At 47.8% G+C, this 25,938-nt stretch overlaps 1 long non-coding RNA gene across 1 annotated transcript in view; it reads left to right on the plus strand.

Annotated features, from left to right (window-relative positions):
* Nucleotides 1-25,938, plus strand: part of LOC146785646 (uncharacterized) — a 130,089-nt gene that overhangs the window by 59,308 nt on the left and 44,843 nt on the right. The window contains exon 4 of the long non-coding RNA XR_014970719.1: nucleotides 221-331. This is a non-coding gene — a long non-coding RNA (uncharacterized LOC146785646). The remainder of the gene's footprint in view (nucleotides 1-220; nucleotides 332-25,938) is intronic.

A 25,938-nucleotide genomic window follows, 5' to 3' on the forward strand; every position in this document is an offset into this window, starting at 1 on the left:
ACGCGCTACAGTTGTTTAGAGAGTTTTAGCAAATGAGGCAAGGGATGCAGAGAAGTATGTGAGGATAAAAAGCTAAAATTGAGATTTGATTTTCTAATGCGCTGTTGATTTTCACAATAAAAGACTCCATAGTATTGATCTGTTTACCCTTTATAAAAATCAAGATTTTTTTTGTATTGCTTATAGAAAATGTGCTAACAGTGGACTTTTCCATCTGCAGATTATACTGAATGACCAGCGGTGGCAGTGTTTCACAACAGAGTTTCTCTGAATTGCTGAGACTGAAGGAAAAAGTCTTCCGGCACACGGCATCATTTTACCAATATATAAGGCAAGTAAAACTCACAATAATTCCTTTATGCATTAAAAAGACGCTCACAGCATCAGCATGTCCTCACTACCGTATAGTGGGAGACTGTGCCTGAACATAATTTCTGTCAAGATGAAAGTAATATGGATCACATTGTGCTGGTCATGAGAGTTCATAAAAGACTGGCTGCCTTCAATGCTACTAAAGCCTGCTTTAGATCCTGGTGCTAGCAATGTTCCATTCGAGCAACCTAACTCAAAATCTGCTATTTCCTGGTCTGCAGTTGTGCTGACCAGGGGATCGGGTCTACGGTCACTGGTGAGAGAGAGAGAGAGAGAGAGAGAGGTGGAGGCAGGCAGAGGGAGAGATGCTGCTTATGCTTATTATTGGATGATCCCAAACCAGCCATATCTCACTGAAGCCTATGTGATAAAGAGATGGTTTGTCACAAAGGCTTCAGTGAGATCTGGCTAGTTAGCTCTTATCCACTACTGTAGACGATCCATTCAGTTTTCTGTTCCTTTCCTCAGCCATCTTTCGCACTCAGCTTTTTGTGGATGTCAGTTTGTTTTTCTCATTCTTGAGGCATCTCATTCATCTTCCCATCGAAAAGGTCTCTACCGTTGTATCCTTTGATTTTAAGCGGTCGTTTTCATATTGTATTCTACTCATTCCAGTGTTTATCCCCAAAATAACGGTCAACTTCTTTAGTAGCGATTTGTATCCACTCGATCCCAAGCTCGGCTTCTCCGTGACTCCTCTGTGTACGTCAAATTAACACCTGACCTGTCTGCATGTTAGGTCTGGTATATCTTGGTTGATGGGTAAGCTTTTGTATTTTTTTTGTCTAAAATTCCTTGTGCTACAGCAAGTGCATTCAGAGTGCCAAGTTGTCAGCCTAGAGTTAGGAATTTAGCTAGTGCTGACTCTTTATTTTTTGCTCCCTTAAGAGTTTCTTGCTGCGACAGCAAGCCGTCCCTTTGGAGTTGTTTGCCTTGTCCGGCAGATAGAGTGCATTTAGCTCTCTCTGGCACCCATTGCAAGTCCTAATAATGACTTATTGTGGACTGCTACTGGGGTGAGGTGGTGTTTAGGTTAGTCTATTGGGCTTCATGCTTTACTGCATGTTCTGCATGAAAAATTGACTAGTCCTAAAAATCTTTCTTCTCCTGTCGTGATTACACCTTGTTTTCAAGTTACTCAGTTGGAGAGTGTAAGAAAGAGGCTGTCAATTTAAAGCTGGGTAGGGATTTATTCCACCATTACAGAAGTGCGCATCCACAAGCACTCTGTGTCCTGACGTTCTTCTTTATGTGGCCTCCAGTGTTCTTTCTGAATGGATCTGGGTAAGCTTCATATGTGATGTGCCAGTGTGCCTTCTGTCTTGTCTGAAGTTTGTCCAGTGTCTGCTCGGACAGCTAGAAGTGCTCTGATAAGGTTAGTCAAGTGACTAATCGAGCAGATTGCACGAGGTTCTTGGTAGCCTTTGATTAGTGTTGCTGAACACTTAAGTCTCATGTCTCCATTCCTGTGGTTTTCCAGTGTGAGCTGTTCTTGCTTAGTGTAGCTGATTTGATGGCAGATGCTTTTCTTGATGTATGTGCATGGATATAAATTATGGGTTAGCTGTGACACCTATTTCCCTCTGCGACCCCTGGCTCAAAAGGGACTGGGTAGTGCAAAGAACATAAATCAAACACGAGTGTCTGGAAAAACATGAACCCGTTCTGTAACTGTAATCCAGTTGTCCCACACTGGATCTCGAGGCATGGTACAGGGTGGTGCTTCACATCCCTCTATCAGTCATCAGGTCATGATGCGTACATGCCTGTCATCTCTCACACGTGCCTGTTCAATGAATTTTGTTTTCCGCTTCAAGTGCTTTTAGATAGGCTGATCTCCCTGCACCCAGTGTTGTGAATGTAACTTTGAGGGCTGCAGAGGGGGGATTCACTGTGTAATATGCTGTGACTGGGCGACAGCAGAATTGCTTTTATTAAAAGCACACATCTAACATCCAAAGGCACCCCTGCACCCAATGCACCTTGGCCTTGGTGAGCGGAACCAATGGCACTCCTAGGACCTCTTACATCTCTACTTCCCCGACTGTCGATCTCCCTCCTGCAACCTCTGGTGCCATAACTGAAGCCTGTTTGCTTGAAAAAGACCCCCCCCCCCCTCATTAAAGAGTATTGAGCGTTTGACGCTGAAATTGCACCCTGCACCCTGCCGCCCCTGTGCAGCTGGTGGTGTATGTTTGGTGATGCTTTTTGGCCCCCCTGTGCTGGTGCTCACCTCCAATTCCTGGACCCTTCAACTGATTTACCTACCTGCGATCACTTTGGCTCCAGGCACCTCCAGTCTCCATTGAAAAGCATTGGGCCAAACTCCTGTTTTGACCTCTGCACTTGGCTGCCACTGTGCCACTGGTGGTGCAGTTTTGGTACTCGCGTGGCCCTTGCTGACTTTTGGTTCAGAAGACTAGGTTTGTAAATGCCTTACTTACTTCCCGGTGGAGGAGAACTTAACGTACCCACCAGTCCCCACGGAGCTCGCAGCCTACCACCCCAGTGGTTATGGCACGCCTTACAGTGAACCCACACTCATATTACCCGTTCTACCCTCGCGCCTAGCCCTACCCTCGAGACCCCCAGTGCTTCCTATGGGGTTACCCCACAGCCACCTGACTCTGAACCCTTGCTGACTGGAGCCACGCATACTCTGGCTACCCACCTAGGGTCTTAATGGAGCCCCCAACCGCATTATGAAGGTCCACTTGGAGTTGCAGGCTGGGGGGCCATGCAGCAGAGGGACACCCCAGACCCACCACTACTGGTAACAGCGGGCAGCCCTTGTCCAGGACTCCACAGGTAAGGGAGTTGGATTAATAGGGCAAAACTACAAAGAAAATGTAATTCTAGATCCGTGTGCCTCCAAGGGAAGGTGTGGCTGGGGAGGGGGTATAGAACAATGGGACGAGAAGTCACCGGTATCGGGTTGGGGATGGAAAGGGGTCCTATTCTTGGCTTGAGGTCATGATTCTAACGAAAGGACGGGCTGTAATTGAGAATCCAGGAATATCTTGAAAATCTGTTATTCGGTATGTGCGGAGGTCATGGTCATCAATGGGACAGTTCTTATATCATGCTGTCGTTGCTGTTGTGCATATATGGTATGTGGTGGTGGTTGGGACAAACTATTTGTGGCTGGTATGCATTAATATGAATATGCATTTTGTTGCTCAAATGGGGAGCAGGTTTCTCCTAACTATACTGGGATGTTTACACTGCTACCACATTAAGTTTAGGGTTTAAAACCACCACAAAACATTAGCCATTTTGGTGCAGTTATGAGCCTTTCTGAGATGAGGTGTTGTATAGATAAAAGTACAAGTGATGGAGTTGGGGGTCACTTAATGTATACAGGCCAGACTTGCTAGGTGGTTAGGGCTTTAAATGAATGCTCCATGGTGTTTCAGGTTTGTGTTCAGGGGTGTTTGCTGGGGTGGCCTTAGTGCTTGCACTTTTCAGAGTGTTGCTAATCCAGTAACTTGCGTGGGGGTGCAGAGCTTGGATGTACCCTGTGTTGGGTTGTAGTGTTAAGGTGCTTGTTTTACCAGAATGCAACCTTATGGTATTGGTTAAATGGAATGAGACCCACACAGTAGTTATAAAAATATGTATTTAATAATATAACGCTCTCTAGTACGATGCAGTATTTCCTACACAGAGATAACCAAAAAGCACACAATACTTATGCACAGAAATGATAGTAAATAGCACTAATACACAGTGGGCCCCGGGGGGGGGGGGGACCAAACCGTATATTAACATAGTGGTATAAGAGCTACAACAAGAGTTAAGACCGTGTGTAAAGGATGTAGAATAACTGGAACCCCAAGGAAACGCCCAAGGTGAGTAAGTAGGGACCACACTGAGGACGGGTACAGTGTGGGAACAGGACCATGTGCTCCGTGCACTTCTACAGGAAAGCCACAGTTGAAGGTTTAGAGTTTAAGGACCTTTCCCAGTGGACTTCGAAGAAAGCTTGTGAAAGTGAGGAGGTTGGAGAGCCACCCCACCAGTGGATACTGAAGTACCAGAGTTGCCTATCCCAGGAAAGCTGGGTGCATAGGTCTGAAGTGGCGCGGAAACCGCTGCCGAACCCAATGGAGGACATAGATGAAGAGCAGCTGCTGGAAGGATGTAATGTGTCCGTTGGCATCCGCAGGTTGATTCTTGAGGGAAGGAACCTAAAAGCAGAGGGGACGCAGTCTGGGTCACCCAGGAGTGACCAGGGGCTTGGTAGAAAATGCCCACCAATGTCTGGAGCTTCAGGTGCATTGATAGAGTTCTTGACTTTGCAGGCACAGGGACCAGGAGATGTCGGACAACCAGGAGCCGGAAACGAGCTGTCCGATGAAGGATGTTGAGTACTTAGGGGTTGGTGTGCGGCGAAGATCAAGGTGGTGTACGGTTTGGACCAGCAAGGTCCAGGAGAGTCACCAAACACAGGGGAGTCAGAGCAGGCCTGCAACAACCATGGGAGCCCAAGAAAAGAAAGTGATCCTCCAGTGGACTCACAGGCCAGATTCACAAGAGCTGTAAGAGGACCTCGAGCGATTTCACCAACAACCCCACGGAGCACTCTGAGAGGAGGTGAAAGTTTGTGGTAGGAAATGGTGCCAGAGGTTGGGGCTACTCGGAGCCCAATGCACTTGTTCGGGAAACACCAACATGCACTTGCAAATGTACACCATGCATAGGGGTTTGCGTATTGCAGCCCCCCACTAGGGATTCTGATCTCAAACTTGGTGAGTGGGCAGCTCTGGCCCCAAGGTACATAGAAACCCACCTCCTGTGTTGCTGAAGCCTTTGGAGTTTGTAGGCAATCAGGGTCAGTAGACCGGACAGCAGTGCTGCGGTGCCTGCAAATGCAAGGGAGTGACCCCTTGACTCCAAGGGAGACTTCTTCGGTTGTCCTTGGTGCTCCACAGGTCTTGCACAGACCATGTATGCTGCATGGCGATGCTTCAGACTGATAGGGAGACCAAGTCATGCCCAAACAAAGTCCAGAGTGTCCAGACGGTCGAAGTTCAGTGCTTTCTGGTTCAGAATCTTGTCTACATCGAATTTAAGGCCCTACAGCCAGGTAGGACCTTAAGTACGCAAGGAAGAGGGCTAGCAAGATTCAGGGGACCCTTCCAGGGGAGGGTCTGGACAGTGGGGATGTTACTCCCATGTCCTTTGTCCACACCCACCCAGCCCTAATACACTAAATACTATCTGAGAGGTGGTCACACCTCCCTGTGACAGGATGCCTATTCTGCCTTCCCCTGCTCAAGCTTGGCTCAGCAGCAGGAGGGCAGAAATGTCTCTGGTTGGCAGCAACCATTTTGTGCTGTCCAGGACTAGAAGGCTGGTACCTGGAACACCAGGGACCTCACGATGCTCGCTTCTGAGGGGTGGATAACAGTTTAGGGAGAAAGCAGATGGACTGGGGTCCTGACTAGCAGTATCAGACTGGTCAAGAACAGTATTACATTTATCAAAAAGTAGGGGTAACCATAATAAGCAGATCCTACACTTCCCTAGTTCTCTGTCAAGTTGTTGCAGCGTTTTTGATTCCTATCTATAGCCTCTGCTCCTATTATATACTTTTCCATCTGGATAATATACTGAATGATCAGCAGTGGCAGTGCTGCAGATGAGATTTTCTCTGCTTTGCTGAGACAAAAACAAATCTGCTGCATTTGTTTATCAATTTATCTGGTAAGTCAAACTCTCATTTAATCATTTTTCTTGTCATTAAAAGAAGTTCATAGCATCTGACGGTCCTTAGTACCTTAAAGTGGGGTCTTCTGCATGCATATAATTTCTGTAAAGACAGTAGCATTATGGATTACATCATGGTGCTCATGACAGTCAGTCAAAGACTTAGACTGTCTCCAAGGCTGAGAAGCCTGCTTTAGATACTTGTGCTAGCGATGTCGTCAGAGGAAATTGCCTTTGGGGCTGGAATGAGTTTTCTTCAGTTAGAGCAATTGACTTAATTTCTCATGGAGGGAAGCTAATTTAACCTGTTTCCCTGCACTTTGTATGTGGGACTCTGATACTCAAGATAGATTGATCTGAAAGAAACACGTTAGTTAGATTCCTCACCTTAGAATATCCCCAGGCGTCAGACTGGATCCGGAAGATTTTTCGTCAGCAATACCCCTTGCGCGTCGCTAGGCGTCGTCTGTGGCTCCGCGTCCGTCGTCGGCGTCGGAGTACTTGGACGCCGCCCTCGCACGCTGACGTCAGTTCTTCTTTTTTCCGCGCCAGTAAGCGCAGATCTGGGAGAGCTACCCCTTTAGTCAATTTTTGACTAACTTTTTGATCCTTTTTGATCCTGTCAATCGACTCCGATGCCGGTAGGATGCCTGGTTTTAAAGCCTGTGCTGACTGTAGCCGCCTGATGTCGGTTACGGACCATCACCGTCGGTGCCTGTACTGCTTGGGCCTCGACCACGACGCGGAGTTGTGCTCAGACTGTAAGGCCCTGACCTCGAAGGCTAGACGGGAGCGGTCCCGTAAGCTTCTCGAGATTCGCCACTCGGCTCCGTGCACCTCTCGTTCCCGGTCCAGGAGGAGGTCCAAGGATCGGTCGCGGAGCCGCAGCCGACGTCACCATCGGTCGTCGGGATCCAAGTCTTCGGGTAAGTTGAAGCATTCCAAGAAGTCCAAGAGGCGACATCGCTCTTCGGACTCCCCTCGCCGGTCGCGCGACTCGGCCGAGGGTCAGGGTGGTTCCACCCCCGCGGCTCCGGCGGAGCCGCAGGCGCCGCGCCAGTCCCCATACCCTCCGATCCCTGGGACTAACGCGACGCCGGCGGAAGTCAGTGCCTTCCTCTCGGCCATGAGGAACCTGGCTCCGCCGTCGGCGCCCGCTGGTGCGCCTTCGGGCCCCGCGGACCCGACTGGGCTGCCTTGCCTGCCGGTGGCTCCGGCGCCGTTGATGGCTCCGGCCTCGACGCCACAAGCGCCCTAGGGACCCGTTCTCGAGTCCCCGTCGACGCCGGTCGACCTCGTCACGCCTCCTCCGCCGGCGTCGACACCGGTACCACCCCCGATGCCGACGTCGACTCCGCTCGACGTCGAGCCCCGGTTCAGTCCCACTCCGGGCCCGGCGCCGGTTCGGCGTCTATGGACGCCGAGATCGGCGCCGCTAGTGACACATTATGTCTACCGCCCGGCTCAGTTACTTTTTCCTCTATACCAGGAGTCGGATGATGGGGACAACTGGGAGGGATCTGAGGATCCTATGGCCGTTCAGGCTCAACTGTCCCAGGACTGGGCAGATGAACTGGGGGAGGCCAGTGGCCTGGATACCTCTCCAGACACTGGATTTGTCTCTCCTCCGACTGTGGCTTCGGAGGAGGGCGCTGCTTTCTCTGTGGTGCTGCGCAAGGCGGCCGCAGCCCTTGGGCTCGAGCTGCCTGCCGTGGCTGTGAGGACTAACGTCCTTACTGAGGTGCTTCAGTCTGCAGCAAGCTCCACTGAGCCTCTGCTGCAATTCAATGAGGCCCTCATTGACGTTCTGCAGGGCACCTGGTCCAAGCCCTCCACAGTTCCTCCTGTGGACAGGAACGTCGCCAGGCGCCACCGCCCTGCTCCGGGCGACCCCAGTTTCCTGTCCCAACACCCTACCCCTGAGAGCCTGGTTATCCAGGCCTCCACCTCCCAATCCTCTTTCCCGACCGCCCCGCCGGACCGGGATTCCAAGAGACTAGAACAGTTTGGCAAGAAGCTGTTCTCTTCCCTTAGTTTGGGCCTGCGGTCTTTGAACACCGCTTGTCTCTTGGACCGTTATTCCCACTCTCTGTGGGATGCGGTGGAGGACGCGCTGCCCCTGTGTCCGGAGGAGGTCCGGACACGACTTACCCAGGCTCTGGCCGATGGGAGGGATGCCGCGCGACATGCTATACGTTGTGGGCTTGACACCACGGACTCGCTGGGTAGGGCCATTTCTACCACAGTGGCGCTTAGACGTCACGCCTGGCTGCGGTCCACGTCATTTTCGGGCGATGTCCAGAGCACTCTCATGGACATGCCGTTTGATGGCACTCGCCTGTTTGGCGAGAAAGCGGACAGTGCGCTGAACCGCTTTAAGGACTCCCGGGCTACGGCCAAGTCCTTGGGCCTCTCGGCCCCGCGGTCGCAATCTTCCGCTTTTCGCCCCTTTCGTGGCCAAGGAAGGGGTGCCTCCTCACGTGCGCCTAGCCACCAGCCGCAGAACCAACCTGTACCCGGTCGCGGACGTGGTTTCCGCCGAGGCGGTTCTGGAGGACGACTAGGTCAGCCCACATCCACCCCGGCAGCATCCGCCTCAAAGCCTTCCTAGTCCGAGCTTTCAGGCCCATTCCACGCCAGTGGGCGGCAGAGTTCGCCATCACCTGCTCCACTGGCGGTCCATCACATCGGACAGGTGGGTGCTGCAAATCGTCCGAAGGGGCTACTCCCTCCCCTTCGAGACGACCCCTCCAGCCATGCCACCGCAGCACCACCGTATCTCGGGGGATCATTTGAATCTTCTCCACGAGGAAGTTTCGGCCCTCTTGGCCAAGGGGGCCATCGAGCGCGTTCCGAGTCCAGAAGTGGGTCGTGGTTGTTATTCCCACTACTTTCTGGTTCCCAAGAAGGGCAAAGGGGGCCTACGCCCTATCTTGGACCTTCGGAACGTCAATGCCTTCCTCCGGAAGGAAAGGTTCAAGATGTTGACTTTGGCTCAGGTTCTAGCTGCCCTAGACCCCGGAGACTGGATGGTAGCGTTGGACTTGCAGGACGCATATTTCCACATCCCCGTCCTGCCGGCCCACCGGCGTTACCTGCGGTTCACGGTGGGCCAAGAGCACTTTCAGTTTACCGTGCTCCCCTTCGGCCTCACCAGTGCCCCTCGGGTGTTCACGAAAGTGGTGGCGGTGGTCGCAGCTCATCTGCGCAGATCAGGGGTTCCAGTCTTCCCCTATCTCGACGACTGGTTGTTGAAGGCAGGCTCGCCCCAGGCAGTCGTCTCCCACCTCCAGACTACGGCGGATCTCCTGCATTTGCTGGGGTTTTCCATCAACGTGCCGAAGTCACACCTGAGTCCCTCTCAGAAGCTCCTTTTCATCGGAGCGGTTCTCGATTCGGCGCAGTTCCGGGTCTATCCACCGGAACAGCGGGTCCGGGATATACAGGCCCTGATTCCCATCTTTCGGCCTCTATCCTGGGTTTCGGTCAGGCTAGTGTTGCGGCTTCTGGGGCTGATGGCCTCCTGCATCCTACTAGTGCATCACGCCAGGCGGCGCATGCGGGCTCTGCAGTGGGACCTGAAGTTTCAGTGGGCCCAGCATCACGGCAACCTGTCCGACCATGTCTTGATCTCGGAGGGCACTGCACAGCAGTTGCAGTGGTGGCTCACGGACCGCGATTGGGTCATGGGCAAGAGCCTCTCCCTTCCCCAACCGGAGCATGTCGTAGTGAAGGATGCGTCCCTCCTGGGATGGGGTGGCCATATGGGAGAGGCGGAGATCAGAGGCCTCTGGTCTCCGGCGGAGTCTCGTCTCCACATCAACCTGTTGGAGCTGAGAGCGATCTGGCTTGCACTGAAAGCCTTCCTTCCCTCTGTCAGGGGAAGTGTCGTGCAGGTGTTCACGGACAACACCACAGCCATGTGGTATTGCAACAAACAGGGCGGGGTGGGGTCGTGGACCCTTTGTCAGGAGGCTCTGCGCCTCTGGACGTGGCTGGAACACCAGGGCGTCACCCTAGTGGTTCAACATCTGGCGGGCTCTCTGAACGCCAGAGCAGACTAACTCGGCCGCCGGTGCATGATGGATCACGAATGGCGTCTGAACTCCGAAGTGGCGCAAGGTCTCTTTCAGCAGTGGGGAGAGCCTTGGTTAGATCTATTCGCCACCGACGAGAACGCGCAATGTCAGCAGTTCTGCGCGTTGGAATTTCCAAGGCGGCACTCGCTCGGCGACGCTTTTCGTCACGAGTGGAGTTGCGGTCTGTTGTACGCCTTTCTGCCTATACCACTTCTGCCCAGAGTGCTTAAGAAGATCAGGCACGACCGGGCCCAAGTCATCTTGGTGACTCCGGATTGGGCACGAAGGTACTGGTATCCCGAGCTACTCAGTATGTTGACCGATCCTCCGATACGTCTGCCCCTTCGGGAGGATCTTCTGTCGCAGCAGCAGGGGACGGTCCTCCACTCGAACCTGTCCAGCCTCCACCTCCATGCGTGGAGATTGAGCGGCGGCAGTTGATGCCATTTGACTTGCCTCCTGAAGTCTGTGATATTATTCTGGCAGCCAGGCGTCCCTCCACAAAGACGGTATACGCCTGCCGGTGGAACAAATTTGTGGCATGGTGCACAGCAAAGGCTGTGGATCCCCTTTCCGCCCCTCTTTCTGAGGTTCTACTGTTTCTTCTTTCTTTGGCCCGGCAGGGCTCTGCCCTGGGCACCCTGAAAGGTTATCTTGCTGCCATCTCTGCCTTCTTACGGCTTCCTGATCAGCCTTCTCTTTTCAAGTCCCCTGTAGTTACACGCTTTCTGAAAGGCATTACTCACACGTTCCCTCCTGTCCCTTTTGTAATGCCTCAGTGGGACTTGAATCTTGTTCTCACATTTCTGATGTGTGCTCCCTTTCAGCCTCTTCATAATTGTCCTCTTCGTCTGCTGACGCTTAAGACTGCTTTTCTGGTAGCCATCACCTCGGCTAGACGGGTGAGTGAGCTCCAGGCTTTATCTTCAAAGCCTCCTTTTCTCTCTGTTCATCCGGACAAGGTTGTCCTTCGGCCTCGTCCCTCCTTTCTTCCGAAAGTGGTGACTCCATTTCATCTTGGGCAGTCTGTCACCTTGCCCACCTTCTTTCCGCCTCCGCATCCTTCCAAAGAGGAAGAGAGGCTCCACCGTCTGGACCCAAAACGTGCGCTCTCCTTTTATTTGGACCGCACAAAGCAGTTCCGGGTGGACGACCAACTTTTCGTTGGATACGTGGGTGCTAAGAAGGGGAAAGCTGTGCACAAACGGACCATCTCTCGGTGGGTCGTTTTGTGCATCAAAATTTGTTACTCCTTGGCAAAAAAGGACCCTCCTGTTGGGCTGCGCGCCCACTCCACTCGGGCCACAGCGGCTACTACTGCTTTGGGACGGGGTGTCCCTTTGCAGGACATCTGTCAGGCGGCGACGTGGGCTTCGCTACACACGTTTGCCAGGCATTATTGCCTTGACAGCCAAGTCCGGAGGGATGGCTTCTTTGGCCGTTCTGTCCTCCAGGACTTTCTGGTGTGATCTTGGTTCGCAGACCCACCACCGGGGATGGTATTGCTTGGGTATCTATTCTAAGGTGAGGAATCTAACTAACGTGTTTCTTTCAGATGAACAAGTTACTTACCTTCGGTAATGATGTATCTGTAAGAAACATTAGTTAGATTCCTCACCGACCCACCCATCCTCCCCGTTCCGCGAACTGACATCTAGGGTTAAGGTTATCCTTTTCAGGCCCCTAGATTTATTTTTGGCACCAGTGTCGGTCTTTGCATGGCTCTGCGTTCCTGGCGCGGAAAGCTATGTACAAGAACTGACGTCAGCGCGCGAGGGCAGCGTCTAAGTACTCCGACGTCATTCCGGCGCACGACGCCGACGACGGACGCGGAGCCGCAGACGACGCCTAGCGACGCGCAAGGGGTATTGCTGACGAAAAATCTTCCGGATCCAGTCTGACGCCTGGGGATATTCTAAGGTGAGGAATCTAACTAACAAATGTTTCTTACAGATACATCGTTACCGAAGGTAAGTAACTTGTTCTTTAGGATAATCCATGTTCTTGTAAATAGATCCCACTTTTAAAAGGACCCCAATGGTTTAGGATACTTTCCCATTATACCTTCTACTTGCCCTGCAGTCATAATTGCAGATAGTGATGTAGTGCATAATTGCTGATGTCTCATCCTCCTGTGTCTCATCTTCACCCAGGGCAATTGGTCAAGTAAACAGGATGCCCTGCTGAAGACGGTGAGATGAAATAAACTAGGGCATTATTTAAGACTTATACATTTGTTTGGAGGTGTGCTTGATCATAATATTTGCAACACCATTGCTTAACTGATAGGGATGTGCTAAATCGAAGATGGTAATCTGTACATGATTCTTCTGATTCTCTCCAACTGTAGCATAAACCTTCCTCAACTTATCAGATGACGTAATTTCTATTGGTGTACCATAAACTAAAAGATTTGCAGTGAGAAGGGTACGCTGTCACTTGGCTGGCAGCAGATTTATTGATCTATGTCCTAATATAGGTGCTAGAGTTGTATAGAGTGGTAGCAAATTAGGCATAGGATTGAGAGATGTATGCTATGTTCGAAATACAATTTGAGATTTGAATATTTAGTGAGCTGTGAATTTTCAAATATTACAAACTCCATAGTACTGACTAATAATGCTTTATAAAAAATTTTTGTATTGCATTAGTTTGAGTATATTCAAGTTCTAATAGTGGACTTTTCCATCTGCAGAATATACTGAATGACCAGCAGTGGTAGTATTGCAGGAGAGGATTTTTCTGCGTTGCTGAGACAAAGTAAAAATCAGCAGCATTCTGCATTCCTGTATAAATTTATATGGGAAGTCAAACTCAAATTTATTCATTTTCCATTTCATTAAAAGTAGTTCATAGCATTTGATGGTCCTCGTTACCTCGCAGTGTGGACTTCATAAATGATTTTTGTTAAGACAGTACCAATTGGGATGCTGTTATCGTGCTCATGACAGTCTATCAAAGACTTAGGTTGACACAGCCTGCTTTAGATACCAGTGCTAGCAATATGTCAGCAGAGGAAGTTACTGCCTTTGAGCTTCGCCAGGCCTTTTTCCGCTTCCAGCAATTGGGCAGGGAAACAAAGTGAGAAAGGGAGGTGTGCTGATCTTGGCTAACCCCACCACTTAGGTGGGGGAGGCGAGGTGCAGCACAACTTAGTCCCCGCCATCTTGCAAATGGGTGGATCCTGCCAACCAGAGGGAGTCATATGCCCCCTCCCACTGGATGGTGGCATAATAGGGGGGGTACCCACCCCTAGAAAGGTACCATTGGTCCCAACCTTTCTTTGTTTTATGCCCCTAAATCTAGTATTTAGGTGCACCCCAAACCTTGCGTTCTCAGACAAGAACTGACCTAGAAGAAATGAAGGACCAAAGAAGCTGTGCTAAAGCTAAGAGAAGGCGGCCCACTGAATTGGCCCCAGCCCTACCTACCTGCCTGTCTCTACCTCGAACCTACAAAAGCAAAATCCCTGTGTTCTGCAGCCTCAAGAACCAGAAGAGCCTGCCCTGCCTTTCGCAAGAAAGACTTTGTCTCCAGTGAGCACTGGGTTTGCTCACCCATAGATCTGGTGATCACTGACCTGCCTCGACTCTCCAGACAACACCTGCAAACTTTTTGGAGGACCCCCACGCCGCAAACGGAGCTGGTAGGAAAACCAATGCCTAAAGATGCCCCTGCATCCGACGTCCCATGGCCTTGGGAGGCCCAACCGATAGTGTCCCAGCATCCCCAGGCATCCCAACTTATCTCTCCAACTGGTGTTAAACTTTCCTTTCAGAAGATCTTCGTCCCAGAGCCTGGTGTCTTTGTTGCAACTTGAGAATCCCTGTTGAAACCAACAGGGCAGCCAAAAAAGCACCCTGCACCCAGCCGCCCCTGCGGGTGTACTTTGGGTGCTAACTCTGATTCCCCTTGGCCCTGAGCCTAACACCCAGAGCTTTTTTCCCACAACCCTGTGGCCTGCTCGTGAGCAGCCCCCAACCGTAGGCCCCCTATCCCCTATTGGATAACATTGGGCCTCAAGACTCTGCACCCGGCCACCCTAGTGCCACTGAGGGTGTTTCAAGGGTACATCCTTGACCCTGGGGGAACCCTGGTTCTAACCCCAGAATACCAACTCCCACAAACTTGTACATACCTGTAAACTGATCACTCAATTGCCTGCCATAGGATTGCATTGACTGCTTTTCTTGCAAATTGTTTGTGTGGAGTTGGTTTGTATGGAACATTAACAAAACTACAAATGTGCTGAAAGTGATTTCCTTACCTTTTGTCTAGGAAATGTCTCAGTGAGATATCTAGACATATGACACTGATTAGCAAAAGTAATATGAAAAGTTATCCAATAAGTAATTTACAAAGTAATCAGAAATTTAACTGAACAGTAATTTCAAAACATTGACTTACCTGTAATCCAATCAACTGCATTGAAACCTGCATTCAATTGTAAAACATTGCATAAGTCTTTGCAAAGTATTATTTCACTTACCTGCAACAGGCTTGGTTCCAGAAATAAAATAACTTACTAATATTTTTTATACAAACAAATTGGTCTGAGTTCAGTCTTTGAGGGTGTGGCATCATTTCCTGCTTGAGTGTGTACAACAAATGCTTAACACTAACCTCTGATAAAGCCTTACTACTCGCCAACACTACCACAAAGAGAGTAAGATGCAATCTACTTTTACCTCTGCCTACCTTTGGGGGTTCACTGGACGCTGTGTATACTATACCTCATTTTGGTATAGAATATACAGAGCCAGCTTCCTACATTGGTGGATCAGCGGTGGGATATACAACTGCATTTGTTGGACTGACTTAGTCACCACCTGATCACACGGCAGACCTCCTAAATTGTCTTTAGAATTCTGATGTTTGAATCGACTAATTTTTCCAAGTTATTCAAAATCTAGTTGGGGCCTTTATTAAGTCACTTTAAAATTTTGGAAAAATAAAAGTTCTCTTTAGTTACGGATAAAAGGGGTTAGAAGTTTTTTTGTTGTTTTTTACACAATGTCTCTTAACAATAATCCAGCTGTTAGTGGAGATAACCACAATGGCATAGAGTACCAGGTTGAGGATCTTGACTCACCCCCACTTGGAATTTAGGGAGCTACGGTCTCTATGCAAGCTTAGAATTAGAATTGTGGGGTCCTACCCCTCCAAACAAAAGTTCCAGGAGCTCTTGTTATGCTATATGATAAGGACCAGACTTCTGAGAATGGTGAAGACCTCTCAGATGATGATGAAGAAGTAAAGGAAGGGTTTGAGGAGAACTACCAACACCCCCCCCCCCTCCAACTTCATAGGGCAAGTCGGTTTACTCTTGGTCAGTAGCCCTGACTCCAAGAGTAAACCTCTTGGCACCTAGAGCCCACACAGGTAGATCTGGTGTTATTGAGGACAGCCTCAATGAGCAGACCAACCTTTTTTTAGTAAGGTTGACAAAAATATTGGATCTAGAGACCAGACTACTGGCCCAAGAGAAAGCGGGAGAGCAGAGATTGGTTTAGCTCCCATCAATTGTGGTGGCAATTTACTGCATAAGTATAAAGAGCAGTCTTATGATCCTAAAATCCCCAAAGGGATTGTCCCTAAATATGAAGTGTTGATAGCACATACTGGTTCATAGCCTTTGAGAAGGCCTGTGAAATGAGAAAAGTGAGGAAGTCACACTGGGGGGGGGAGGGGGGGCACTACTTTGGGAACTGTTCACTGGTAACTGCAGGGACACACTCCAGACCCTTACAGGGGCAGATGCTGGTGTCTTATGACCTCATGAAGAATACTGACTGAGGGCTTTGGACTCCCAACTGAGAAATATAGAATCCGATTCAGGAGGGCCCACTAAACCCAAAATTAGTCCTAGATTGACTTCTTTGACTACTCAGTTAAGACACTAGATAGTTGGTTAACTGTAAATAATGTGCATGATTACAATGGACTTTACAATTTGTTTATGAAAGAACATATTTTAGGTAATTCCACTAATGAAAAGTTACATCAGCATTTGGTAGACCTAGGTCTAATTTCTCACCAAGAATTGGGAAAGAAGGCAGACCACTGGGTCAAGGCAAGGGTGACAAAACCAGCCACTGGGGGTGACCAAACGAAAGGGGTTACAAAACCTCCCGAGGGTGAAGGGGGTGAGAACCCCAAAAATAAAAAGCCTGATTCTTCAAAAGGGCCCCAAGAACCTGCACAGGGGGGTGGGTCCCAAAACTCTTCCCAGTCTAATAATAGGTGCAAGGGAAAGAACGTTGATCCCCTAAAGGCCTGGTGTCACAACTGTAAGGAGTTTGGACACTAAACTGGAAATGCTACTTGTCCTAACAAGAAGCCCCTAGCCCTCCTACAGCCACTCCTGGTGCAGTCTGTCTCCAGATGGGATCCACAGTGTGACCAGAGTAAATCAGGATTCACACGGAAGCAGTTCCTAGTCAGAGGGTTAAGTTGAGTTTCCACTTTAGCTGTGTGGCCACCCTACTTAAAGAAGTATTTGCAATACCCCTGGATCAATGGGACTAGAATAGAAGCCCTGAGGGATACGGGTGCCAGTGTCACTATGCTGAGAAATACACTGGTTTACCCAGAGCAATACCTGATTGGGAAATCTTACCCAGTCACCAATGCTGACCGTGTTACTACTAACCATGCCATGACGATGGTGACATTAGACTGGGGAAAGGAGGTTACTGGCCTGAAGCAAATAGTGGTCTCTCCAAAGTGCCCAGCTGCCTGACTGCTTAGTAATGACCTGGAAACCTCAGCATGGGATGAGGTAGAACTGAAAACCCATGCAGCAATGTGGAAATCCCTGAGATTGTGTGCGTCAAGACAAGAGCACAGAGCCGAAAGCAGGGTGAAAAAGACTTGTTGGAGCCTGAAAAAATGGCCCAACCTTCCAAGAGGAAAGGTAAGAAGATTGGGAAACCAGCTTCTGAACAGCAAAATAATCAGGACCCTTTGGAGAGGACTTGGAAGCCCCAGAGGGAACTGAGCCTATGGAACTTGACCCATACCAGGTTGAGCTCTTAGGCCCAGGGTGACTCACTAGGGAAGAGCTGTGCCTTGTGAAAGAGGTGACCGGATTCGGGTCACCTGGGTCACACCAGTCCACCTCTCACTCTTCCATACCAAATGAAGAGTCGGTCAGACAGAGAATACAAACCAATATCTGTTTATTCACAGTGCAATCAGAGTGGAGCCCAGTCTGGCGTCTACATATAAAAGGGTGCAGCAAATGCTAACATATGTATAACAATGCACAAATAGGATTCTTTTTATTCTAACAGACCTTCCTTTTAGCATGAGCTAACCATTTTTATAAAAGATGCAAAACAATAGAACAAGAATGCTATGAACAGTCCACATCCTCAGGATCTGAGACAAACAGTAAGGAGGGAAGAAGTCTCAAATATGCTCTCAATCTGCATAAGTGCCTCTGTCCTTTTGGACCATAATTGCAGCATTAGTGTCATGGATGGATGTCGTCTTTGGAAGGAATAGAGTGGTGCAATAGGAACAGAATGGGAGACATTGAATGAGGATGCAAAAAAGTATCAACATTACCACAAAATAAATTATTTTCTCAAAAATCAAACCCCAATTGCCAAACAACGACCAACTCCAATTTTCACTTTCCATTCCAATATGTGTTTGGTAATATTTTGTTCTTAATCCTGACTAAACATTGGTCCCCGACTACAGCGCACACGACTCTTTGCCAAGATGAAGTCAACTGCATATCTGGTCTGCTCAGAATAAATCTGCACTTTCCAATTGAGTGGTGATGTCACGCAGAGCTGCCACAGTGGAATTAGACTATCTCCAGCTTGCATCCAAAATACTCTCTAGCTTTCTCACCCCTAGCTATAGCAGTTCCGCCAAATGTAATTATGGAAGAGAGAATGTATCCAAAAGTGATCCCATACTGTAATTGTTGATTTCCAAATCTGTCACTCCATCACAGACCTCTGCAGTCAATGTTTTCTTTACCCATCTTGTACTTGGCCTACTGTACTTACAGGGCATGCCTAGGGGAAGCACCATTCTAAGAGAAACATCTGTGCCATTATAAACATTTGAGTAAGTACCATTAGACGGAAAATAAAATCCTGTATGGGCATAGAGTTGTCCATCATAATCTACTGGAGCATATCTGGTGTTCATTCCAAAGGTGCTCGGATCCTTGTGTTTTGCTAAAGACATCGTATGTTTAAACACTATCTCAGAACAATTGATATACAGGAATGCGTCAGTACTATTAATTATCAAGCAACAGGCAGGATAATAACCAGCTTCCCGGGTGACTGTTAAATCTTGGTAATACCAGCCCACTAAAGTCACATTCTGTTCTTTCACATTCAAAGTATCACAATATGTATTATTGTCCCACCCTGCATACCCCTTTCCTCATGGCTTTCTGTAATGTAGACAAGGGCCAGGATATACGTATAATTGACAATGGGTAAGCAGTCCATAAACTTGTGACGGATTCAGTAGGATAACAGGCTGTACCCTCTCCCAAAAATACTTTGTGTGTCTAAAAAATATATTATTCACTGTCATTCTTTTCTGATGAACCCGAGGAAGAATCTTGCCCTTGGTACATAATGTCACATCCTGGTTCTGCTCCAAAACCCATAACACCCCACCCAACGCCAACAGCAACAGAATCAAAACAGCACATATAAACATCTTTGTAGACCAAAAGACGTGTGTGAACAGGGAGAATCACTGGCTACTCTTCCTCAGCAACCTTTCTGCCAAAAGGATGCATAATGAATGATAAAATGGGGCCAAATGCAAAAGAGAGCTATATACTAGTTCCCAGTGTCCATCAGAGCCTCATTGGTACAGTCTCCTATTGTTCATCCATAACGTTGGCGCTCTTGAGCTCCGGTGGGAGCTTGCTCTGTCCTAAGCTCGTGTTCCCAGTTCGAGCAGGATAATGTATCCCTCGGGGGATACCTTTGATCTATCACTGTCCAATGTTCAAATAGTGCACACATTTCTCATCACTCTAAGCTTACTCTGGTACTATAGAAAAGTACATCCTAACTTACACAGTCCATCCCTAGCTATTAGTGCACTTTTCTCCGGCCGAGGGCACAAATTATACTTAGTGAATCCAGACACAGAAGGACCCATTAAAAGCATCTCCTGGGTAGCTCGTATTTCCGGAGATGCTGCCGCCGCAATCATCACTTCATTTTCCTCATCTTTTTGCGTCCAGGTCAGCCTGGCGTCACTGAAGGGGACAAGCTGAGGTACCCTCTCACACTCTGTTTCTGCTACTCCATCCTTCACCCATTGATCCTAGCGCAAAGGCAGAAGGACCCTCCGACAGTGGGTCGAATGGATCCAGTTCTTAAAACCAGCAACTTTGACTGCGGTGCACGTGCTAGAAGGACCTACTCCGGTCCCTTCCAACGCGGCTCCAAACTTTTCTTCAGCTGAAATTTCCTTACTAGGATGTAGTCCCAAGCTGAATGTTGTATCCGGATGTTCTTGTGGACAAAAGGGCTAACGGTAAGGCATCTGGCCACTTTAACCCTGTTGTCTCCTGTATTTTTGGTAGTTTGAGAGTACCATTGTACTTCTCATCCAAACGTGCTTACTGTGGATGATTGGCAGCATGAAACTTCTGTTTAATACACAGACCATCACAAATCAATTGAATCACTTTTGCATTGAAATGACTTTCGTTAGCACTCCAAATCAAATGGGGCACACCGAAACGAGGAAAGAACTCCTTCAGGAGTACCTTAGCAGTTGTAATGAAGGTCTTGTTCTTAGTAGGATAGGCCTCAACCCATTTATTGAATGCACAAACAACTACCAAAATATACTTCAAATTATTGTACCTTTCTAACTCTCTATAATCCATCTGGAGGACCTCAAAAGTCAGTGGGTGGCTCAAAATTACCAGATGGTGTAGGTGTACCCTTTCCAGTATTGTGCATCATGAAAACCATACAATACTTCACTAAATGTTTAGCCATTTTCAAAATGTTATCGTTCTGCCGTACAGGGTCCAAAAACTTGCAAATACCCTTAGCACTAATATGGGCTGGACCATGGGCATCGTAACTACAGAAAGAAAATATGAATCAGGCAACATCCATCTCTGCTTTCCTGACATATCAATCCAACATCCCTCATCGTTTAATTGAGCCGTACTGTCCTGCCACATTGCTTACTCTTCCATTGTGGCTTCAAACTGTATCTCTTTCACATTGTCAAGTGTATCTTCAAACATGGTCACTTCAGGCACCTACCTAGCCGGAGCTGCTACAAACATGTTTCATTTTAGTCTGGGCCATCTCTTTTTCTATCTGATCTGCAAAAGCATTCACCTGTCCCACATAGTCAGTGACTTTACGATTGGCACTACACTTTACTATAGCCAATTCCTTAGGGAGTGTCGAAGCAGACCAAAGCCTCCATATAAGGTGCCTATGCTGAAGTTTTGTGCCATATGAAGCAAGAAACTCTGCCCAGAGTGGCCAAAAACTATGCGCGATGCCGAAGGCATACTGGCTGTCAGTATAAATATTGACAACCAGTCCTTCACTCAATTCACAAGCTCATATAAGGGCGACAAGTTCAGCAGCTTGAGCCGACTGATAAGGGACTTGTGATGTCTCTACTACTGTCTGCAGTGTAGTAAAAGCATAAGCAGCAGTAGTGGTGCCATCGGGTAGTTTAATAGAAGAGCCATCGACCTATATATCCCCTTGTGGGTCCGATACGTTTCAAGTTTATTTTATTTTTGCATAGTTAATTAAAACCGTTGCAATAATACCATTACAAAATACCTAAAACATCTGTGTTTAAAAGCAATAAAAAAGCTAAAGAGAAAGTTCATTACAGTTTAAAGTCCTAGTTCAGTTATGCTAATTTGAGAGAGTCATTGAATCGCTGGATGCTGTAATGTGCCTTTCTCAGAATTTCCTTATTCCAGCCCTGCTTGCCCAATTGTCACAACTTTCAAATGGACTGTGCTTGTTACAAGGTTTGACCCTCTGTTGCTGGTAGGCATCCTTGATAAGGTTCGGCTAAGTCCTTTTACCCATCTGCTGGTCAGCTTGTGGCGGCGGGCTTTGTAAAACATTTTTCGATATTTTTGACATTTTTTGTTCAGCCACCATCAGAAATTTTACCAATCTACAATTTAGTTGGATATTTATTGGGTTTAAGCAGGCCACCACTGCTTGCCTTCTGGTGCGGATGCCTTTCTGTTTAAGGGGTACTTTAAGGTACTGTTGCCGTGCTTGGTGCAGTTCTTCGCATAGGCAGATTAAATGAAGAATGACACCATTGTTGATGTTACACAACCTGCAAGTATTTAGTCCTTTTGTCCTCCGCCATGGTGGTAGATGCTGGGTGCATGGAAGAATACTCCGTCTGTACCTTAAAAAGTTCATTTTTATGGCTCTGGGATAGCCCTGAATAAAATATGGTTGTGGGATGAGTGACTTGTAGGAGTTGAGGGTCATCTAGGCATGAGATCTTTTCGAGAAGCTTGCCTTGTCCTCCAATAAGGAGATTAATTTTGTTTTTCCAGACTAGTTTTTTGAAGTTTGAGTAGCAGAGTTGCGCATTCCAAAGACCAGAGAGTTTGGTAGATTCCAAGGCTAACGGGAGGTAGGTTCTTGCCTGAGAGAACTCCCTGTGGTGTATGTCGTGCCACAGCAGATAGTTTAGCGCGTTTGTAGTGGCATTTCTTATCTTATGCCAACAGATTATGTAAGCACCATACCTGGCTAAGACTTGTTGTTGAAGGCCAAACTCCAGCTTTATTTGAGCAGGTGATGTATAAAGCGGGAGGCAGAACCTATTTCTGTAAGCTTTAACCTGAGTGCTATCCAGCTCTTTGGCGTCTCTTCGCCGCATCGCCTCGCTACCATAAGTGATCGAGGGGAGAAGTTTGGCATGGACTACCTTCGAGTCACTCGGTCCCATCAGTTGGTTTGCAAGATTTTTCATCGTCATGGCAGTCAATAGACCTTTCCTTATTTCCTCTTTCTGGCGCCAAAACGACCCTTCCTTGTCGAATGTAACTCCCAAATACTTGTACTCACAAGCTAGGTCGATTTTAATGTCGCAGAGGAACCAGTTCCTCTGTGGGTTCTTTTTGTTATTTATTGACATTGTCCTCGTCTTGCTCAGGTTTATTTTTAAGTTCTTTTCTGTGGCGAAATTCTGCATTTCCGTCAGTAGACGTTGAACACCGACATGAGTATGACTGAGCAGAACTACGTCATCCGCGTACATAAGATTGGTTAAAGTTCTCCCTCCTACTCTTGGAAAGTGGGAGTTACAGGCGTCAACCACCTTGGGGAGGCTTGCTATGAATAGATTGAACAGAGTGGTGTTGCTTTTTCTTAATTATGTTACATGTTTTATGTTGTATGTTATTGTGTATGTAGTCAGACCTAATAATTTATTTAATTTCAGCACACTTTTTCCATCACCACGCCGGCATGGAGTGAATAATTGCATCTCTTCTGTCTTTCACTTAGCGGCACGTCAGTCATGGAAGTGTGCATCCACCTGTGTGTAGTGTGCTCACAACTTTAGCGACAATTACGTATCTCACTATGCATATATATATCTATATTTTTTTCCTCGCAATTAACTGTGATTTTGTACTTTACAGATCAGTGTGCTAACCTACATTACGTATGTATATTTTTTAAAAAAACGCATGCCTTACTATTGTGGCATCACACTTATTTCACCCTATTAAGGTTGACTAGGAGTGGCAAGTTTCTTGACACTGGGCTGGTCCCAGTGTAGTCCTGATGAAGAGCTGGGGAGCTCGAAACTAGTTGACTTCAAGATATGCTAGGCACACCTTTCCATTATAGTTAGGGTCCCTTGTCATATTACCCCGTTTTTAATTTTTTCAGCTTAGAGCACCAATAAAGTTTATTTTGTAGCCCACTAGCTGATTATTTTAATTTTCCCACTCCACCACTACTTCACTTGCACTACACATAGTTTACAAAATTTCTAGTGCTCCTACGTAACACCGCAAGTCGTAGCACGCCTCAGTCCGTAGAGGACTGGGAGGACCCCTATGATGAAGCATGTCACCGTGGGGAAACCCTGGTGAGTGAGGGGACTATAGAAAGAGATACTTCCCTTTCTTTCTGATAACGGTGTCTTTAAGGATCAAATTTTTTCCTACACCTTTTGTTTCTCCCGGTTAGGTTCCTGTCTACCTGACTCGTTCAGGTAGTTTTTCTGATAGTTACAGGCGTCAACCACCTTGGGGAGGCTTGCTATGAATAGATTGAACAGAGTTGGTGGAAGCACACAACCCTGATTCTGTCCTTTTGTTGTGGGCACTTTTGAGGAAAGGTGGGTACCACCGCCTAGTTTCACCTGCACCCAGGTGTCCGTGTGTAGAAGCATCAGCATATTTAGGGTAGTCTGTGGAATGCCCCATCGTGCCAGTTTCCCCCACAGTCTGCCTCTCTCTACATTGTCAAAGGCAGCACTGAAATCAATGTAACACAGGTGTAGAGGTAACTTAAATGATTTTGCTGCGTCAATTATTAGATAGATAGCGAGGATATTTGTAGATGTTCCAGTCGTTTTGCGGAAGCCGGTCTGATTCAACAGTATTACCTAGTTCGTCTCAGCCCAGAGTGTGAGTTCCTCTAATATGGTGCCCGCAAAGAATTTAGCTTCATTATCAATCAGAGCTGCTAGGCGGTAGTTTGGCTCAGCCTTGTCCCCTTTTTTTGTGAACTGGGACTATTGTCGAGCCCTTCCAGGATTCTGGTATTCTGTTTAGCAACCTAATTTCCAGAAAGAGCGGTTGTAGGGTATCCGCCCACTCTTCACTCTTCGCTTTGAACAGGGCAGGTGGAATGCCATTTGGTCCCGGGGCACCTTCTTTCCTACCTTTAGCAATCTGCTTTTTAATTAAGTGTGACAACGGGCGACTTGGTGCTCCTGGAGGTTTGGTTTCTGTGGCTGGATAGTCCTGCTCCCCTAACTCTGATATGCTTGCTTCAAGTTGTCCCTCTGGAATCCAGCTGATGACCGTTTGGACTCCTGCGTTTTCTGTGTGGTTGTTGAAGTGACTAGTAAGATATTTTATCCAAATTGCTTCAGAAATGTGAGACCCTATGCCCTTGTGTTGTGGGCACATAATCCCGTTTGCGGTCTTCCAGAAGCGGGCACTGTTGTTGCTATTTGTGTCATGTAAGAGTTTTCCCAAATTTCATTCTCACCTTCTCTTGATGATCCATTTCAATCTTGTAAGCACTGCCCTTTGATGTTTCATGGATTCTCGTGCACTAGTGTTCCCTGGGGATCTTCTCAGCTTGCGTAGAATCAAGTTTATTGATCTTTTGATTGACTTGATCTGTACTCTCTGCTCTTTCTTTAAGTTGTTTTTCCGCACTCTTTCCGATAGTTGTCTTTTATGGGGAGAGTAACTGCAAGCTTTTCTAGCAGTATGGCAGTAAAATGACCCCAGTAAACGATTTGGATATCTGTGCTCGGGGCTTGCGAATTAAAGAGTTGTATTGCAGCTTCGGCCTGGAAGCTTGAGTTGTTTATCGTGCATTTGATCCTTTTTAGATTCACGGTGTGAGTAGGCTCCAAAGATATGTCTGGCCTGATTAGGCTCGGAGCAGTTGCTATTAGTTGAATTTCCTGGGGGCGATGATCGCTATCGCCCTTGTCCCCCATTCTGAACCCAAGGATATATGGGAACAGCACACGGCTTGCAAAGGTGTAATCCAACATGGAGCTTGTTGTCGTAGAATAAAAAGATTAGACTGGAGGAGAATCTTCCGGAAATCTTCTGTTTAATGCACGGAGATTTTGATATTCTAGGTCATGGAGGAAGCAGCTGTTGCGGCATTTTTTCTTTCCGACTAGTGGGACACATTGGGTGGGAATGTTGTAGATTCTAGTTGGAGCTAGTGCCTCCTCCCCTTCTGCCGAGCCGATGAGATAATGGTTTAGGTCCCCTGTCGAGATGAATATTGGGCTTTCCATCTCAGTGACATAATCGGACAGTTGGTTGGCGAGTCTAGTCGAGTCTTTCGCTTTGCTTTTCGGATGGACATACAAATTGGTTATACAGACCTCCATTTTTTCTTCATCAAAAGCAATACTAATTGCGACTGCTAGTATTGCACTTGGAGTCCATAAGGGTTGCTGAGGCTATGCTCGTTGTGGAAACATAGGTGCTCAGTCCTACAGAGCAGTGGCCAAACCTGCCGGTCCTTGTTGCTGGTGTGGCAAAGCATGGGTAACCTGTAATGTGCTGTGGGTCCATGAGCCAAGTTTCTTGCAACATGATTATATCGAAAGTAGTAACAGTTCAAAAACTCTGTCTTCTATTTTTGTTGCTAATCCATTAATGTTCCACGAGCATATCCCAAGGGCAGGTTCCTTTGTCCTACAGTAGGCTCTATCTTGTAGATTGCGTCAGTCCTCCTCTGAACGTATAGTTATTGTGCGGGTTAGTACTTCCCTTGTAGGACCTTGGTTTGAATAAGTGACTGCCCTCGACCATAGATCTGGTCGGTCCCACTGACTGCTGGTGCTCCGTTGTCGCGATCTTCCACGCGAGCCTCTGAGTACGCTGTTTGAGTGTGCATGGTGTTTTTTTATTACAGGGCTTACAATGCTCAGTAGTGGAAATGGATAGGCTGGTTTTTGAAAAGGGGCAATGTTGAAGCTCCAGTTTTGGAATATCCCCAGTTCAGCTAGGATTATGTCTGCGATTTTGCTTGTG

Source organism: Triturus cristatus, chromosome 11 (assembly GCF_964204655.1).
Source record: "Triturus cristatus chromosome 11, aTriCri1.1, whole genome shotgun sequence".
NCBI lineage: Eukaryota > Metazoa > Chordata > Amphibia > Caudata > Salamandridae > Triturus > Triturus cristatus.